At 36.4% G+C, this 19,865-nt stretch overlaps 1 protein-coding gene and 1 pseudogene across 3 annotated transcripts in view; one reads left to right on the forward strand and one right to left on the reverse strand.

Annotated features, from left to right (window-relative positions):
• Positions 1 to 140: 140 nt before the first annotated feature.
• Positions 141 to 19,383, reverse strand: LOC130850984 (dnaJ homolog subfamily A member 1-like; annotated as a pseudogene).
• Positions 18,783 to 19,865, forward strand: part of PCNX4 (pecanex 4) — a 46,469-nt gene continuing 45,386 nt past the window's right edge. For 2 of the 3 annotated variants that reach the window (XM_057730605.1, XM_057730606.1), the window contains exon 1: positions 18,783 to 19,218. The gene's annotated coding sequence lies outside the window, so the exon portion shown is untranslated. The remainder of the gene's footprint in view (positions 19,219 to 19,865) is intronic. The other variant, XM_057730609.1, reaches the window with a different exon arrangement.

The following is a 19,865-nucleotide window of genomic DNA, read 5'->3' on the forward strand; positions in this document are numbered from 1 at the left end:
AGTTTTAAATACCTTGCTCTTTTTAAGACTCAGTTTTAATTAACTAATATTGACATTATCAAGAATTTAAACAACAGCTACCACAGACTTCAGAAAGTGAAGATTTTCTAGTATCATGGAACTGTTTTAATATAGTGCTATTTCCAATATATTGTGAGAAGAAAAGTGTAGAAATATGTACTTACCAAATGGATATTTCAGTCACTTCAATATTTAGAAGAGAAATCATCCTAAATAGCTATTAAAGATAATACAAACCAAACTGACTTTTTTTCTTTTGAGCTTTTATATTTGACTTTATTCTTCATTTAACTTTTAAAACACTACTATAATTGAATATTAAAACAAAACAATAGCAAGTAGTGAGCATATTATGATTATAGTCTTTCACTCAATCACTACTGCAAATAAAATGCCAGCAGCGAGTGTTATTCACTGGCCACAGGAGGAGGTCTGACACTGACCACCCCCGCGAGGATGACGTTCATCATCCTCATATGCTTCTCCATTGTAATGGAGCTGTCTTTCCTGATTTGGATCAAAGTCCACTAGTTCTACCTGGTCCATTTCATCAGTCTCTTCTACTTCCTTCCTCTCAGGTAGGAGTTTTTCCAGCAAAGAGAGTTTATCAGGGGAGAGAAAGCCATTCTCAGAAAAGTTAACCTTGAATTCAGTGATTAGACAACCCTTTTCATATGGTCTATGATAAATTGGCATGCCTTCATTTAGCACACACTTGACATCTCCATGCTTGACAGTCTGATCTGGATGAGAAGTGAAGACTATGGTTCGGTTGCCAAGGGTAGATACTGGCTTTTGGAAGCCACACAGTGCCTCAACCAGCTGTATGACCGCACACATGAAAAGGTCTTCTCGTCAAATAAAAACAGCATGGTCCTTCTGATCTAAAACAATGATAGTATCTCCTGGCTCCAGTCCTGGTGCTTGGTCTCCTTCACCATGGAATGTTATCTTCTGGCATCTTTCATGCCTTTGTCAATGTGAAATTCTAGAATTTTCTTCTCTTGAGCTACCTTCCTTCCATTGCAGCTTTTACATCCATCTTTAGGACTGATCCACTCCCCATGGCCCTGGCACTCCATGCAGACAGACTGAATTAGCTGAACCATTCCACGTCCTATCTGATGAATTCTCATTTGCATTCCAGTACCTCGGCAATTGGGACAGCACTCTACTGCTCCTTTCTTACCACCTCGGCCTTCACATCTGTCACAAATCACATTCTTTTGCACAGCTAGTGTCCTTGTTACACCATTATATAGGTCTTCTAAGGTTACTGTGAATTGATGTACAATATTTTTACCTCTGCTTTTTCTCTGCATCCTGCCTCCTCCTCCAAAATACATATCAAAGTTGTCCATGGGGGAACCAAAGCCCCCACCTGCTCCACTTTCTTTAATTGCCTGTTCTCCTCATTTGTCATATAATTCCCTTTTCTTTGCATCAGAGACCACTTCGTAAGCTTGAGAAACCTGTTTAAACTTCTCTCCTTCATTTCGATTCTTATCAGGGTGGTACTTCAAGGCCAGTTTCCTGTAAGCCTTTTTCAATTCTTCTTGGGTGGCATTGAGTTTGACCCCCAAAACATCATAGTAAGTGGTTTCTTTCACCATTTTCTACAGCCGGTGAGCAGTCGATGCCAGTGTGGGGGAGCAGAAAGGAGCACGTTGCTATGTGCAGCTCGGGAGCCTGCCACTCCTCTGCTTCTCACTGAGCGTTCTGGAAAGTTATGCCCAAACTTACTTTTAAAGAGTATTATTTTCATGGAGGAAACAAAAATGAAAGAAATTAGCTTTGGGTTAGAAAACTCTTTTCTCTTGAAGCTCAAAAACAACTTTAAAAAGTAAGGTATTTGTTTCTACTACTCAATCCTGCATATTTTTTGATCAATTATTTTTAATTATATTAAAAAATCAATATAAAAATACTATTGTGAGCCTAGATGGGGAATATCAAATGAAAACAAAGCAGAATATTGGTATCCAGAGTAATGTTATTCATATTTGGTTATAAAGAATCTCGAATTCCCTCACTGGATCGTAACTGTTTAAGTTATTTTGTCTAGAGATCAATTATTGATATTTACATACTGTTTTATTTCCCACTGAATTATGTAATTTTATTCATTACATTTATGAGTCTTTTCATGATATTTGTGAGGGAAAGAACAAAAATGATACTTAAAAAATAATAAAATCAATCTACTCACTAGTTTAAATGAAGGTATAAGATTATGTAAAAATATTTGAAACTTATGGGCTTATAAGTTTTTAAAAATTGATGCTATTCCTCTGATATAAATCCACTTATACATTTGAATATGTGATTGAGCTTTCTGCAGCTAAATGGCTTATGTATTAAAGAAGTAAGCACATGAATAATGTTATAGCAGAGAATAGAGGATATACAACTAACAAAAAGAAAGATATGTCAAAAAGCTGTCCTACTACAAACTGGGTTACTTCTATTTCATGACATCATACTTTTATTATTCTTTTACATTTATAAAAGATGTTAAAAAATCGGTTACATACATTTATCAATTTTAAAATGATCAGACTATATTACAAAGCTACAGTAATCGAAACAGCATGGTACTGGCATAAAAACAGACACACAGATCAATGGAACAAAATAGAGAGCCCAGAAATAAATCCACGCACTTATGGGCAATTAATCTACAACAAAGCAGTAAGAATATACCCTCTTACAAAGGAGGTAAGAATATACAATGGAGAAAAGACAGTCTTTTCAATAAGTGGTGCTGGGAAAACTGGACAGCTACATGAAAAACACTGAGATTAGGACATTTCCTCACATCATATTAAAAACAAACAAACTCAAAATGGATTACGGACCTAAATGTAAGATCTGAAACCATAAAACTCCTAAAAGAGAATATAGGTGGAACATTGTGACATAAATTGTAGCGATATTTTGTTTGAATCTGTTTCCTAAGGCAAAAGAAATAAAAGTAAAAATAAATGGGACCTAATTAAACTTGAAAGCTTTTGCACAACAAAGGAAATAATCAACAAAATGAAAAAACAACCTATAGAATGAGAAACTATTTGCAAATGATATGACTGATAAGGGGTTAATATCCAAAATATAAAAACAGCTCATAAAACTCAATCAAAAAACAACAAATTAAAAAAACAACATATCAAAAAAACAACATAATTAAAAAATGGGCTGAAGACCTGGACATTTTTCCAAAGAAGACATAGAGATGGCTAAAAGACACAGGAAAAAATGCTCAACATCGCTAATCATCAGAGAAAGGCAAATCAAAACCACAATAAGATATCACCTCACACCTGTCAAAATGGCTATCATCAAAAAGTCTACAAGTGAAAAATGTTGGTGAGGACATGGAGAAAATGGAACCCTAGCACACTGTTGGTGGGACTGTAAATTAGTGTAGCCACTATGGAAAACAGTATGGAGGTTCCTCAAAAAACTAAAAATAGAATCACCATATGAGGGACTTCCCTGGTAGTGCAGTGGTTAAGAATCCGCCTACCAATGCAGGAGTCATGGGTTCAATCCCTGGTCCAGGAAGATCCCACATGCTGTGGAGCAACTAAGCCCCACACGCCACAACTACTGAGCCCATGTGCTGCAACTACTGAAGCCCGTGTGCCTAGAGCCTGTGCTCCACAACAAGAGAAACCACCGCACTGAGAAGCCTGCACACCTCAATGAAGAGTAGCCCCTGCTTGCCACAACTAGAGATAGCCCATGCAGAGCAATGAAGACCCAACTCAGCCAAAAAATAAATAAATAAATCTTAAAAAAAAAAAAAAAAAAAGACTCACCATATGATCCAGCAATTCCATTGCTGGGTATATATCCTAAGAAAATGAAAATACTAATTTGAAAACCTATATGCACCCCAATGTTCATAGCAGCATTATTTATGATAGCTAATATGTGGAAGCAACCTAAGTGCCCATCAACAGATGGATGGATAAAGAAGATATGCATATATACATATATATGTGTGTGTGAAGATACAGCCTGTCTGAAGATGCAGGGATTTTTAATTCCTTATTTCTTACATAGCTATGGGCCAAGAAGTTTTATTCTGCACAAAGAGAAAAGTGATATTAGAATGAAGAGTCAACACAGAAGTTCCTGGCTCCCATCAAGAATCATACTGAGCCCCCAAATAAGAGATAACTGAATCATACATCTGATTTTTCTCAGCTGCAGTAGAAAATGCCACAATTTAACATTTGCACACGATTTTTCCTATTTCTTTCACAAAGCATCTCAGTCATTTCTTCAACCTACTGATGAAAAGAATTTCCAATCAGGTTCACATTTACAGATCTTTGTTTCTAATCAGAGTAAATAATTTTCTTCTGCATTCAATCGACTCTGTGGTTTAATAAGAAATATATTTGGCTTTTCTCTCTGGTTCCTGGCATAAAGCTCCTAAAACCCTTGGAATTTCCTGAGTGATAGGAATGTCTTTTGACATTCATAAGGAGCCCCTTTAGAGCACACCTGAGTTTATGCTAATGAAATTAGAGTGGGGTCCTAGATAGTTTATGCTAATGAGATAACTGAGGGTGGTGACCTAAGAGATGGTCACCAGAAAGACCATGTAATTAGAGTTGGAACTTTCAACCCCACCCCAGACTTCTGGGAAGGGGAAGGAGGGTGGGGGCTGGAGATTAAAGGTCTACAAGAACTCTTGAACAATGAGAGTTTGATGAGCTTCCAAGTTAGTAAACACATCCATGTGGTGGTAGGGTGATGCCACCCAGTTCCATGGGGACAGAAGCTCCTGTGCTTAGGACCCTTCTGGACCCCACTCCATGTACCTCTTCATCTGTATCCTTTATAATATCTTTCATAATAAACTGGTAAACATAAATGCTTCTCTTAATTCTGTGAGTCACTCTAGCAAATCAATCAATCCTGACAAGGGGATGTAGGAACCTCCAATTTATAGCTGGTTGGTCAGAAGCACAGGTAACAACCCAAACTTGCAATTGATGTCTAAAGTGGGGCCAGTCTTGTGAGACTGAGCCCTTACCCTGTGGGATCTGATACTATCTCCAGATAGATAATGTCATAATTGAGTGAAATTTGTATTGATAGTACACCTAGTCAGTGTCTCCTGAGAGAACTGCTTGATGGTGTGGAAAAAAAAAACCCACATTGAAGTGTGTAAAGAATACTGATGACTATGCAAACACCACCAGTAATAATTACTGCAAGTAAAAAATCAACTATGGATGCTAAAATTAGTAGATGGCAGTATAAATACAATATTTCAGTGGTCTCTAAGAATTTCTCCACAAGATACTTTTTAATTACAAATAGAAAAATAGTATGTTTATAGTGGAAAAACCTGGTAAACATGACTTTAAGTTATCAAAGTTAACATTACCAATGATAAGATATGTCAATATCCTGAATGATACACTAATAAGGGTACAACATCAGTTCTGTGGTATTCTTGCCAAAAATACATAATCTTATCATGAGAAAATATCAGAAAAACCCAAACTATGGGACATTTTACATATAACTGGTCAATAACTCTTCAAAAAGGTCAAGGGTATTGAATGGTGAAAACTGGGGAACTGTCGCAAATTGGAGGAAAATAAGGAGACATGATAACTAAGTATAATATGTGGGTTCTAGATTGGGTCTTAGATGAGGAAAAGGACATTAGTAGGAAAACTGGTGAAATCTGATAAAGTCTGTAGATTAGTTAACAGTATTTATCATTGTTGATTGCTTGCTTTCAGTCATTGATCTGTTATGTAAAATGCTAACATTAGGGGAAGCTGGGTGAAGGGAAGTGCACTATTTTCGCAGCTTTACTGTATGTTCAAAATTATTTCTTTAAAAAAAAGAATTAGCAACTTGAAATGTAAATTTTGGACAGTGTTCCTGACTCAAATGTCATTTTACTGATGCTTATGTGTAGGAGCAAAACTATCAGTAAGTCCTATTACCACTGTATTTCACACATTCTTCATGAAATTGGGGATTCAAGAAGGCCTCAGGGATCTTCTGTATTTTATTTTAATATCAGAATCAACAAGTAATATAGTTTATTTTAAAATATGCCTTCCTTGAGCTTCCCTGGTGGCGCAGTGGTTAAGAATCCACCTGCCAGTGCAGGGGACATAGGTTTGAGCCCTGGTCTGGGAAGATCCCACATGCCATGGAGTAACTCAGTCCAGGGCGCACCACAACTACTGAGCCTGTGCTCTAGAGCCTGTGAGCCACAACTATTGAGCCCACATGCCACAACTACTGAAGCCCATGCACCTAGAGCCTGTGCTCCGCAACAAAGAAGGCACACAATGAGAAGCCCACACACCGCAAAGAAGAGTAGTCCCTGCTCTCCGCAACTGGAGAAAGCCCACGTGCAGCAATCAAGACCCAACACAGCCAATAACTAAATTAATTCACTTTTTAAAATGCAAAGGTAAAAATTTAAAAATAAAATAAAATAAAATAAAATATGCCTTCCTTTTATGAGAACTTTAATTATGAAGCCATCACAGTTTGAAAAAAATTGAACTAATAGCAATTTTTGGCAAGGAAATTTAACCACTCTATTCAGGCAATTGGAATAAGTATAATTATATAATAGAAACTTTATAATTACCAAAAAAAAGATTTTTTATTACAAAAGAAGCACTACTTTGGTTTGTTCTAAGTTTTTACTAATTAATTGAACTAAAAATGTATAAAGTAGCCCTAGAACAACAACAACAACAACAAAACAACTGTCTTAGCTAGGAAGGTGAGAAGTTACTTAGTGACATAGCTAAAAGAAGTGGAAATTGTGGAGGAGACAGCTAGTTACCTCCCAGCATCTGTTCTGTCAGTCTCCTTTAGTAAAAGAACTCTGATTATTAGCTAGGCACAGTGCTTCCCTTGCAGCTAAGTGTGGCCATTTGTTTTGGCCAATGACATACATGTGCTAGTGTTGTATGTAGTGTTTCCTGGAAGTCTCCTTTAAAAAGTAAAGGAAAACAATGTTCCTTTCTTTCATCATGTGGTGTAGAATAAGAATAGGATGGAGGTGCTCTAGTTGGATCAGGAGGGAAGAGACCCTAGGGATGATGGCATAATAAAATGGATGGACCCATAGCCCATGGAACTACCATACTGACCCTGACACCTAAATCTAGACTGACTTTATATGGCAGAGAAATAAATTTATATCTTGTTAAACCATTGTTGCTATGATTTCTCTGTTACATGAAGCTCAACTCATTCCTAACTGACATAGGAACAGTACCAGAAAAGAGATGCGAAGCATTTTACATTAAAATTTTAGCAAATATGACAGTAATAAGTGAGAAAGGGCAAAGAAGAAATACAAATCTTAGGAAAGAGTATAAAATGGAGGATGTAAAATGAAGGCAGTAACTGGTTCTGAATGAGTCATATTAGAAGGTCACTGCAAAGCCCTTTAATATCAGCATAAGGGGGAGGGGTATAGAAGAATAAACTCTAGAATTTCGAGCTATTAAATACATTAAGATGAAAAAAGGAATCATACTTAAATTCACCACCTTAAATTCTCTAAGGTTTTAATCACTGAAAAAAAGTTCATAAAATAGATTAGTTTTAAAAGTAAAGAAAATGCGTCTTCTCTTAGCATCAGAGGAAATATGGCTTGGGAAAAGAAAAGTTGTGAAGTTAACAATAGCTTGAAAGAGTCCAAAGAAGTAAAAGACACAGATTTAAGCTATACCATGGGAAATTCATGTTTGATATAAGAATTTCCTAGTAGAAAATAAATATTAAATGTTTCATTAGTTTATTTTTTTACAAAGGTTAGAATCTGGCCTGCTTGATGTAGTATAAAGCTTAAATAACATTGTAATAAAAGTAAGGGGATCCATTCTAGTCATACCTGTTATTAACATCTTTATAATCTTAACTTCTTTGGACCCCTGGTTTCTCACTTCTAATGAAAGCATCTCTTTCACCTCTAAAATTGTGACTGAGGGTTGAAAGCTCATTTTAGTCTCACAATTACATTTTTTTAAACTACCAACATACACGCTCTTAGAAAAGAAAAGCATGAAAAATAAGTAGGACAGATTTCAAATCATTACTTTGAGCATAACACAAAAATGAACTTGCTGACGTTCATTTTTAAAATTCTTTTTCCAGCTGCTTTATGCATTTCATTTTTTCATTGTCTTCTACTGTTAAATCTATTAACTAGCCCTTTTTTCAATTTCTGATACATATCTAGAAGTCTATCCATAACTTCAGGACCCCTTAAAAATTGTATTGTAGTAAGATGTAGAACATAAAATTTACCATTTTAACCTTTTTTATTTTTTAATTGTGGTGAAAAATACATAAAACTTACCATCTGAACCATTTTTAATTGTACAGTCCAATGGCATTAAGTACACTTACATTGTTGCACAGCCATCTATCTCTAGACCTCTTTTCACCTTGCGAAACACATTCCATTGTAAAATATTCTATTGTAAGTGTATACCATATTTTGCTTACCATTCATCTACTGACAGACACTTGGTTTGGTTTCCACCTTTTGGCTATTGCAAATAATGCTTCTATGAACATTGGTATAAAAATACCTGTTCAAGTCCCTGTTTTCAATTCTTTGGGGTATCTACCCAGAAGCAGAATTTCTGAATCATATGGTAATTCCAAGTTTAATTTTTCTGAGGAAACATCATATCATTTTCCACAGCAGCTGCACCATTTCATATTCCCATCAGCAATGCATGAGGGTTCCAGCTTGGGAATACTTTTATACATAGAAATATTAATTATTTTTTAAGAGCATACAGTGCTTCCAAAACAAACGTTGAAATGATTGTCTAGAACACCACCATGCTAAATACAGCTATCATTTTTCTAAAATCCAAATGCTTTCTCACTTGTATATTTTTAAAGAATTATACTTTATATAATTTTTGGTTTTTTCCACATTATAAATCTAAGCATTTTCCATGATATTAGAAACCCAACATAATTGCCATTTTAATATTTGAATTATACTCAGCTAAAGGGAAATATTTTCTTAATCATACCTTTGAACATTCAAATTGCTTCCAATTTTACACCATTAGAAATATGCAATAAACACGTACATGTATAAATCCTTTTTCTTCTGTTAAATACTTTCCATAGGAAGGTATTAATCAGCTAAAAGGTGTGCACGTGATAAATAGCACTAATGTTTTTTAACAAAGGAATCATATAGATCTGTATTACCCCAGCACTCTTACCAGAAGGAGCTGTGAGGGGAGGTACCATTATCCTTATTTGTATCACTAATTCTCTAACAGATTGCTTACCACCTAGTAAACACACCATACGTGTTTACTAATAGAATTCATGAATGAATAAATGAGAATGCTATTTAATTGAATCCTATCACTGAATCTTATTTTGTTTGCTAATTTAAGAGAACCAGTGCATTTTGGACTGGCAAACTATTTATTTTAATGCCATTAAAAATTTGGCCTTCAAATCAGGAGGTCCATAAAAAATGACAATATGTAGGTCTTCTTGGCATTTAAACATTTTCCCATACATTTCCAAGTGTAATATAATCCCACTCAATTATAACCTTTCTTTCTAAACATGAAATCTTATTGTGGGATCACTTTCCTAACTTGCCATACTTTATGGTATTAAGTAGATATAGCCTCTGTTTAGCATTTATGTATAAGCAAATGAAATAGTATCAGCCATACTCAACTTATTATAACCAAAGTGTAACTGGCTTTAGAGTAAGTGTAATTGGTTTTCTTTGTTCTTTTTTCTTATGAATATTCTATTGATTAAACTGTTGAGTCCTTTCATCTTTGTATCTGCCAAACTGACTAGCACAAAAAAAAGGATCTGCATACAGTAGGCATCAATAAATATTCTGATATATTTATTTTGCTATATATTTTTCTATTTGATCTAATTGAGAATAATTCTAAAGAATTATGATAAAAATAAATTATATATGCATTAAAAATACATATTACAAAGATCCCCTCTTTATGTTAAAGTAGTAGAATAAAATTATCAGGTAAAAAGAAAGCTTTAAATTCCTGATGTTCAATGTAGTATTCAATTCTTCTACATAGATTGTAAATTATAATGGGAATGTTACTAGAACTGTCAAATTCTTCCCAAAGCAATCTTCAAGCTAATCAAGATAGACAATCACTCTTTTCATTTCCATAGCAATAAGAAAAATTTAAGCAATATCTTTTGACTGTCTTGAAAATTGCTTAGTTGGAGGCTTTATTTTAAAATGCAACAAGCTTGAAATATTAAATGTAATTTGCAATGCAGCTTAGAGAAAGAATGAAGCATTTGGCACATTTTTCCTAATTGTTTCTGATTGCTGCCTGGGTAGCTCCAGCCCTTCTCCATCTTCAAAATCACCTTTGAGGGTTTTGACATCTTTTGACCACTACTTTTAATCAAAGAGGCTAAACATAAAATAACTTGACTATTATGTGGCACAAATCTTAACAACACTGGCTTTGACATTTTTATTTAATTGACCTTAAAGAGAGATTCCTCAGAAAGTAAACTGTTGGCACTTAATGAAATCTGATTAAGGTATCACATTATTTGATGTTAACATTGACAGAAATCACTGTCCCAGGAAAAGTGGTCAATATTGAAGTTAGCAGAGTTTAGTTTTCCAATGATAATCATGTTCATTTAGGTCTGCTTAACAATAAACAAAACAAAGCTCACTCTTTAGTTAAAGGATTGTTACTTAGAAAACTCGTATACCTTAAAAAATTGGAAAACACAAAAATATTATAGCCTGTCTTTATTTCTACCCATACCATGAGACATTTAACACAAAAATAATACAAAAGCAGAAATACAGAATTAAATGGAAACTTAAGAGATGTAGCTCAGTCTCTTAAAGGGAGGAGAGTGAAGTCTGGAGACTGTAAGTGACTTGTTCCATGTCTAATTATTGAGTTTCTTGCAGAGAGTGAATTATAATTCAGATCTCATTATTTCTGATTAAATATATTTATTCAGAAATATAACTGTTTTCTACAGTTCTATGAAAATCATTGGCCCTGCCCTTCATACTAAGAGCACTGTTTTCTTAATTTTGCACTATTTTATCTGGAATAAATTTCCAACATGGAAGAAGAAAGCAGTTATTGAGTTCATGCTTTGATAAGGAGTGAGGAAAATATGGGTCTAGTTAATGGAGGTTATGAAAAGAGGGCAAAGTTGTTAGGTAGAGCTGCTTTTATTTCTGAACAGGAGTCATTCTCTTTGGAGGAGGCAGTAACGGATGGGATATTGGTGCTATAATCTAAAGGAGAGAAAAATCAGCTCAGGGCCCTCCTCATTATTCTTAAAGATTGTTCCTTGTCTAATAAGGCAAACACTATTTACTATGTGCATCAGGAGAAAAAGGAATAAATTTTCTTTCTGAAAGAATCCACATCACATTCAGGTTCGTATTTTTAAGATGTACTATAATTTAAAAGAAAATGTTTATTGGGGAAAAGAGACATAGATGAACAAAGGAAGTCTTTTTATAAAGTAGATGTATCTTTAGGTTTTCATAGCCAAATGTTCTAGCTTAGTGTACATTTGGGCATATCAATGATATAGGAATAAGCTGCTCAGGGATACTGGATTATGGAATTCAGACTGTATGCCTCTACACTAACTGGGTCATTTGGGGAAAAAAAAAATGTTTCATTTGAATTTTTCCAGTGGAGAGTATGAGTATTTGTTTGGTTTTTATCACATGTGTTAAGAAGGGCACACATGCCCTTAGAAGAAAGCTTGTCTCTAAAATTGTATTCATTATTGTTACCAGGAGAAAAAGTTACATGGGGAAAAAATTCACAGGGAAAGATTCCATAGATAAGTTCTATATAGAAACCACAAATAAAAATGATTCATTGTTTGTTTCTTAATATATGGTTACTTCTACAAGTAACTGCATCCCTTAATTGCACGCTGCTCTTCAGTGGTATATACATTTTCCACTAATTACAAATACTTTTAGCAGGAAAATTTCGATGTAAAAACATGAATCGATACTTGGCTTGAAATTTATAGACATAATTTTTTTAAATGCAGCAGGATTAATTGTTCTGATATTCGTTTCTTTTTTTAAAAGTTACTTTGAATGATTTCTATCATTTGAAACTTACAGAAGCTTTTTAAAAATATATTTAGTTATTTACTTATTTATTGGCTGCCGTAGGGCCTTTGTTGCTGCACAGGGGCTTTCCCTAGTTGCAGTGGGGGGGGGGGGAGCGCTACTCTTTGTTACAGTGCACAGGCTTCTCATTGCGGTGGCTTCTCTTCTTGCAGAGCATGGGCTCTAGGCACATGGGCTTCAGTAGTTGTGGCTGGTGGGCTCTAGAGTGCAGGCTCAGCAGTTGTGGTGCACAGGCTTAGTTGCCTCACGGCATGTGGGATCTTCCCCGACCAGGGCTTGAACCTGTGTCTCCTGCATTGGCAGGTGAATTCTTAACCATTGCGCCACCAGGGAAGTCCCTGATATTCATGTCTACACACTCGTTTTCATTTAAACCAAGAGCCTTAAAAGCAGCTCTGGAAAATTTTTTTTAAATTACTGGCATAAATTTTATTAAAAATTGTTGTTTTAAAATTATATTGCTAAAGACAAACCACATATGAAAATATCTTCCATTAATACCTAGTCATTGCTAGTTCAATAAAATGGGATCCCCATGTATTTTATTTTACTTTATATGTAACATATACTTTTGATATGTATAAGTATTTTACATATATAGCTGTATGAATACACTAATCTATGTATATTTTACATGTATACTAAAAATAGGATTTTATATCCAACATTAGAAAGAAATCCTAATAATCCTGAGAATGTATACATAAATTCAGTAAATGTTCTCATTTAGCATAAAATGAACTAACTTTAAGGATTCCTTCCTACTGATTTAGCAGTGAAGTGGTCAAGATTCTAAGCAGTGTCTGATTATAAGAGCTCAAAATTTACCAATATACCAAATGACTTATTGTAACTTTTAAGTGTAATATAACACTAAAAAATAGCATTTTTCTCCTATGAAGGCATCAATACCGTAATTATTTACTCATAGAAACTAGCAACTATTTTTTCAAATTATTTTCTGGATTAAAAGTATTATAAAAACAGAAATCTACTATGCCAGTTTTCTGGTTATATAGCAGCTTGCGGGGTGGGGGGGAGTTGGGGGAGTGTAGACAGGGTGTTTTTGATTGTCAGTTTATTTTTGTTTGTTGCCTATTTTATGATTTAAACATTATAAAAGCAATATGTATTGACTGTTAAAAATATATTACCAGCACAAGAGTAAAGGTAAAAAGTAAAAGTCCCCTTCCTATCAAACCCCAGTTAACCCCTTGGTTGAATTCTATCATAGTTTTCTATATGTCCATTAAAGATAAGTATATACAAAGCATGCTCATGCATACATCTAGTTTTTACATAAGATCATACTATACAAACTGTAGTGTAATTTAAAAATTTCTTATTATAAGTTGGACATGCTCGCATAGAAGTACAGGTAGGTGTACATCCTTTTAAAGCTAATTTATTTAAAATTGTTACCTATTTAAGAATGTTTTGCATTTTGCTATTGCAAATGTTCTAAGCACATCTTTGTACAAATATTACTACATACTTAGGTGAGATATTTGTAAAGGAAGATATCTGTAAGGTATATTTCTAGAGATAAAATTCCTCTGTCAAAGAGAACTGCATTTAAAATTTTGCTAGATAGAGGCAAGCTAAGTTTCAAAATGTACCTCTAAGCTGCCATCCCACCAAAGTTGGTTATTGTTGATATTATTATTTATATTTGATGTATAATTTTATATGCCAAATGTGGTTTCATTTCCCCTAAAATATTTATCTGTGAGTAACCTCCAATTTTCATGTTTTTAAATATATTAACCTGAAGAGGGCATTACAATGCAAGCTCTAGGAAGTAATTCAAACCAGTGTGGACTTTTCTGTTTAACAGCAATAGTATCATGAGTCTGGAGACATTATGAGAGGGTATATAAGTTTTCCTCTACCTTTAGGCAAATTATACCTAACTCTCTCCCACTGCCACATTCTTATTTAATTACAACTTCAAACAGAAATTTTATCAGGCAACTTGTTCAATGCATTTCCTTATATATTCATTCTACAGGAAAGTGAAAATAATGTTCACACAATTCTAAACAATTGGTACACTTATAGACAAAGAAATTAGCAGGCAAATGCCAGGAAAAGGACACCTATTTGAGGTTACTAACTTCAATTCTAGCTTTAGAAATTAATATTACTAGTAATGAGACATCATATTCTTGGTAATACTGTCAATAGAAGAGGTTAATTGATATTCCAAACTTAATATAGGACACTGGGGATAAAGACTCTAAAATCTGCATAGTCAACTCTTAATTATATATGCCAGAATAAAGGAGAATCATTGTCATTAATTCAGATCTGCATGTAATTTAATTTCTGTAAAGAGTCAAATTCTAAATATGCCTGTGGATATTTACACAGAGTTTGGTTACTCTTAAATTTTGATCTTTCAGTGAAATTATATTCACAAACTTTTACAAAATGTAACATAACTTTAAAAAATGAAACTTTAGCCTTTTTAATACTCCAAATTAGTGATTTTCAGGCTACCAATAATTCTGTGTTCTCTTTTGAAATGACTGTAAAATAAGTTCCAGTGGTGATAACTTTCTAAAATACATTAATTGAAACACTTCTAGAATTAAAAATCTAATCTGTGAAGTTACTGATGTTAAATAATTAAATTTAAAAGCTACACGATAAAATTTAAAATTCTTCATCAAAACCAAAACCTGAGAAACTCTATGCTTTCACCCTACCCTTCCCACAGGAATTACTCTAAGATTTCAGAACTGTAATTTAAAGTATACTGTCTTTTAAAATCAAGTAATGGCAAAGCTATGTTTACATTATACATTATTTGATGGTTCTACTCATGAATGTTTGTGTGGTATGAGGTTTTTTCTATAATAAAGGAAGTTTCAGTATGAAACTTTGCAAATGACAATTGGTCACTCCCTGTCTTTAATATCCTTATAACCCAATGTTACCCAACTCACATGCCTGTGAATATGCTGGAACATACTAAAATTTCTACCCATCACATGCCCATTCACTTGGCCTTTGTATGCATTTACATGTATATCATGACCTGTGATAGAAAAGCAATGAGATGCATTTCAACAAGCCATGTAAGAGAGCAGTCATTTCATAGTCCCTTTCTTCTTCTCTCTGATGCTTTTCTTTGCAGCCACTAATATCCAAACCTTGGCATTCTCTTCCAATCTTGTGATTTCAACTTTTTTTTTAAATGTACCCAGACCTCTCTGTCTTGACCCCTCTCCCAAAGTCCAATCCTGTATTTCTAACAAGATATATCCCACAAGCCTTTCAAACACATCTCAAAATGGGTTCTCTTTCTTTCAAAACCTATTCTTCCTCTGTGCTTATTTATTTTTAGGATACTTTGTGGTCACCCCATTCCAAGTTTGGGCTTATCCTATTTCTTCTTAGGTCTCCTTACCACTGCACCCCACTCCTACTCCAATCCAACCCTTTACCAAATTTTAGCAATTCTATTCCCTTGCCCTGGAATTTCAGCTTTCTAATCCCGAGGCCATTTCACCTCTTTAACCCATGCTACCCTGTACTGCAGCTCTGCGGGGTTATTTTCAGAGACCTGTGGTCAAAGTTCTCTGGAAAATGGGGCAGTGGGGGTTTTATAGGTGGTGGGTTTTCCCCCCACTTTTTGGCAAGAGGAGTGACTTGGGTATGAACTGAAAATGGGCAATAACATTATACAAAAACATGTATGCCATGATAATACCTGGATAAACATTTTCTCTGGCTGAAGAAGCAGCTCCAGATTTTTGGTAATGTTTCATTTTATGTGAATCAGCAGGGTGATAGAAAAATATGGATCTTGGAGACATACAGATATGTTATGTGCCCAATACCAGATCTTATCATACTTTACTCTTCTGAAGCTTGGATTCCTTATTTGAAATGAGAATAATAACAAACTACCTCATATGGTTAAGACTAAATAAAGTACATATGTACCGGAATCTATGTATAATCTAAATATTTATTGAATGAATGAATGAATGAATATACCCCAAGCTGGAACACCTTCTCTCCCACACCTTCATCCACCTAATTTTACTTGTCTTTTAAAACTCAATAGTATTCATCTGAATTTCCCCAGAATGATTTCTGTGTCCCACTTCTGTGTTTCTATAGCTCAGGTGCATGTCAGCTTATCACACACTCTGTAATTACTGAGGTCCCTATTGGCTTCCCAAGTTATATTTTGGTAAATTCTTTGAGGATACGGATCATTTTTATTTGACTTTGTATCTACAGCAATCAGTGTGATTCCTGGCAAACAACATCTACTATTTCAATAAATGCTGAATGAATACTTTATGTACAAGTAACCAAAGACCTTGTACCATAAGCTTTACTAATTTTATTCTGAAAAACTACAAAGTACAAATATATTGGAAATAAAATTTAACCACCAAATATCTAGAGCAGGTATTTTCAACAACAAAAATGTTCATTCTGGTTGGGTCATATGTAATTCAGGGTGACAAAAATGGGCATTATAAATACAGTCTCTCTACATCAAGATAATAACCCATGCTCACTAAGCACTTAAACTGTGCCAGTTACCTTACTAAGCAATCTACAGTTATTTGATTTAATCTACTCTATACAACTCCATGTGGGGCAAATTCTGTATCTATTATTGCCCTATTTTATGAGATATGGAAACTGAGTGCGGGAGAGATTAGGTAACCCCAAGATCACACAAATATTGAGCAGGGGTGTCAGGGTTCTGTCCTGGAGGGAGAAATTTCCCCCTCTACCCCTCTTGAGTTCTCGTGGCTGGACTAATAATAAAATTGACACAAGACAGACTGGCAGGAGAAAGAAAGACAAATTTTAATTCGTGCTCACAGAGGTCTCACATAAGCTGAAGCTAAGAAGTGGCCGAAACAGGCACCTTTTACACTCTTAAGATGCAGAAACAACAAATTTGTGAGGAATTGACAGGATAAAGAAACTTAGGCTTTGGGTGCTTAATCAGTGAAGAATTTAAACAGAGTTTGGGCTTGCGGTACGTAGTAAATCAAAGAAATAACAAGCTTGGTTCTCCGTCTCTCTCTGGTGGTAAGGATACCTTCCTGCTTCCCAATACAGGGAGGGTACCTTACACATGGGAGCTTTAGTTCCTAGTTTCAGGGAGACTGAGAGAAGGTTCAAAGGACCCTCTTGCATCTGCCATTCCTTAAACAACTTTAATTCAAAATAATCAATATGCCACTGAGGCATATTTTGGGGTGGCCTGCCCTAGGGCCCCAGTAGTTCTAACTCAGACTTACAGAGCCCAGAGCTTGTACTCTTAACCACTCTATACTGGCTTCCTAGCAGTAGCTGATGCTTCAAAGATATTTAACGCGGTACCCATGATGACAGGTTATGTCTTCCCCCAAAGACTGAAACATTAGGTATGGGCCATTCACACTTCCTCTTCACACCAAACTAGGGAAAGTTCTATCTGCAAATTGTATCCTTGAAAGCAAGTATATACCTACGTCATTGTCATGGATGGTACACAGGATTTTCTTTCACATGCTGTCAATAAACTACACTGTTTCTCTGGATAGAGTTATATCTTCTTTTTTATAAGCCTTGGCTTTCTTTTAATTAACACCAAAAAGTTTCCTCATAACGGCCTGAAAACCTAAGTGCTGAAGAACTGAGCCATCATTTTCAGTAAAGCCACAAAAGAAACAAAAAGGGTGCATTCATGGTTTTCAGATAAGGAGATCCAAGCAAGCCAGCTCTCAAGCCAGTCAGGAGTCTCGTGTATGCAGAATTACTAAGTTATCAATCATGTGGGGAAACGGGTACCTAGATGCCGACAAATTGGCTTTGTACGTTCCCGTACAGGCACCTCTGAATCATTGGAGACCAATTTTAAAATCTCAGGGGCTTCCCGGGCTTCCAACCAGCAACTTGGAAGGTGTCCAGAACTTGGGGAAGCAATGAAAGTTGGTGGAAAATGGAGGCAGTAGGTGACGGGCAGATGTTTAACTTTTAAACTAGCAAAACTGGGGACTTCGCGGCCACCCTGTAAAGATTCCCAGACCTGAAACTAATACCATTAATAGCAGTCTGCCAAGTTTCTGTTGCTGTTTTTGTTTTAGATGGAACACGGTAACTTTGTCTTATTAATAAGCAGATACCTTAGTGGCCTGTTTCACTTATGGGTATTTTGGTTGCAGTATTTAAAATGCAGTCACAAATCCACTCATGGGGGAAAAATATAATAAAGGGGTTAGAGCGAACACGTACATATATGAAGTTATCACTTAAAAGCATTTATTACCGTCGGTGTGTTGGGTGGTGACGGCCAAAATGCGGCTGTGATTAACGTAGGTCGGAGGACCCTGAGCGGTTCGAGTTGCACTAGGCTCCGAACTCCTAGGTCAGAACACCGGATACCACACGCTCTCAAAATGGCTGCCGCGCCTCTCTCCGCCGGAGAGCACTACCCTGTAGAGGAACGTCACCAGGGCAACGACGCTCTTGCGTAGGGGCGCGACGCAGGTGAAAGTTCAGGGCTAGCGCCCGCGACCCCCGCCGCCGCAACAGGGCCGACGGCGAGGCCAGGGCCGACGGCAAGGCCGAATCCCAGCAACTCCCACGGTCCGCGGGCAGGCGAGCGTTGGCCCAGGCCTGGAGCGAACGAAGCACGCCTCCCCTGACGCTCGGTCTCGCCTGATGGGCCGGAGGCTGGACGTGCAGATACGACCTCAGGCTGAGGGGCGGGGCGAGCCGAACGCCCGGCCCGCCCCCGAGCACGCGAGCTTCGTTCCGCGCCGCTTGGCGCAGGCTGGAGTTGACGTTAGCCATGGAAACCCGGAGCGGGTCGCGACGCCAATGCGTTGAGCTGGTTGCCCCGGCCGCCACAGCTCCTCTGGCTCCGCGTTCGCACCGCGGGCAGCCTACCGGCGGGAGAACCCTATCCGGGTTTACTTGCAAAGATGCAGTCTCCGGGATGCCTTCGCATCGCTTCTTCCCTCAGGTGACGCGAGGTATGTTATATTCCCGGCACCCACCTGGGAACTTCTTGGTCGCTTTAATTTCCAAGCCTGTGTGCAGAGCGATGATTGCACTTTTAAAATTCAGTCGCTAGAGGTATCCATCTGGTGTGATTTTAACTTTTTTTTCGTAAGGCTAGCCTGTTGAGTTGTAGCATTTTATTTCTAAGAGACATTTACGAAATGGAAAATGGCCCTTTCAGTCTTAGTTTAGAGATGGCCTTGTTATCCCAATTAAGTTTACAAACTGTGCTCCTTACTACTGTATTCACTCTCTCCTTATCTCCACTTTTACACCAAATTGGTCAAATCATGGACCCCTGAACATGAACAACTCTTTCCCCACTGATCTGCATCCTCCCTCCACAACCCTCTGTTTATCAAGGACCAACATCTACTTCAGTGAAGTCTACTCCATCGGAAGTTACTTATCAGGCCTCTGAATTGATTTTCTCTCCTATTCAAGTATAATATTAGGTGGATTTTTCCTTCGTTAACCCCTTTCTGCACTTAGGGCAAAGACCATCCTTTATATTACTGGGTGTCTACTACCACCTATGCCAAATTTCCAGACCTTTATCATAGCATCCAAAGCCAATTCAGATTTTGCCCTGTTAGTAATTTAACTGTTTGGGCACCTG

Source organism: Hippopotamus amphibius, chromosome 4 (genome assembly GCF_030028045.1).
Source record: "Hippopotamus amphibius kiboko isolate mHipAmp2 chromosome 4, mHipAmp2.hap2, whole genome shotgun sequence".
Taxonomy (NCBI): Eukaryota; Metazoa; Chordata; class Mammalia; order Artiodactyla; family Hippopotamidae; genus Hippopotamus; species Hippopotamus amphibius.